Here is an 822-nt window from a genome sequence, read left to right on the forward strand (position 1 = left end):
GATATAAGGTACCACTTCTTAAAACATCATGTAGAAGAAGGTAAGTCGAACTATACTTTGTCAAATCTGAATTTCAATTGGCTGATCTCTTTACAAAAGCCCTTGATGAGAAAAGATTCAACTTTCTTATTGAAAAAATAGGAATGGCATGCCCAGAGTTCTAAGTGTTGTATGTCTTATTTTTAATAATCCTTTTTTGTATATAGTTTTACTTCTTGGTTAACCTTCACTTGTTTTCTTAGTTAGCAGGTTTACCTCGCAGAGATATGCAAGGTTTGAGGGGGAGTATATGCTTAAAAGGAATAAAACCTATTGAAGAAGCAAAATGTTTTTCATCACAGAAGTCTTTTCACAGACCCTCTGTGATAACTCTCAGAGGCTCTTTGAACAGGTCCTATGTCGATACTTTCTTCTTAGGATTTTAAATGGTTTTTTGTTTTGAGGGGGAGCCATGGAAGCTGGCTTCAAGGGAGAGTTTTGAATTGAAAATTAAAAACCTCAGAAGGTGCTAAAATTTTTGAAGTATCTTGATCTTAAAGTTCAGCTCATCAGAACCTCTGACGCTTCTATCAGAGGCTCTGTGGGTCTGAACTGAGCAAGTGCTCATCTCTCTGAGGATTTTCAAACCGTTTTGGTATACAAAGGTGTAACATGTTAGAAGGCCCCGCACATATCACAGAGGCTCTGTTACCCTTAGGTCTCTGACAAAACTTTCTTCAATAGTTTTGTATTATTGATATGGTCGTGTGGTTCTGTGGATAAGGGTTAAAGTTGACCACGCGCGTGTCAGAAACAGGGGCGCACGTCATCAATCGTGCATCT

The sequence above is a fragment of the Cynara cardunculus genome, assembly GCF_001531365.2.
Source record: "Cynara cardunculus var. scolymus isolate 2C chromosome LG 1, CcrdV1, whole genome shotgun sequence".
Classification (NCBI taxonomy): Eukaryota; Viridiplantae; Streptophyta; class Magnoliopsida; order Asterales; family Asteraceae; genus Cynara; species Cynara cardunculus.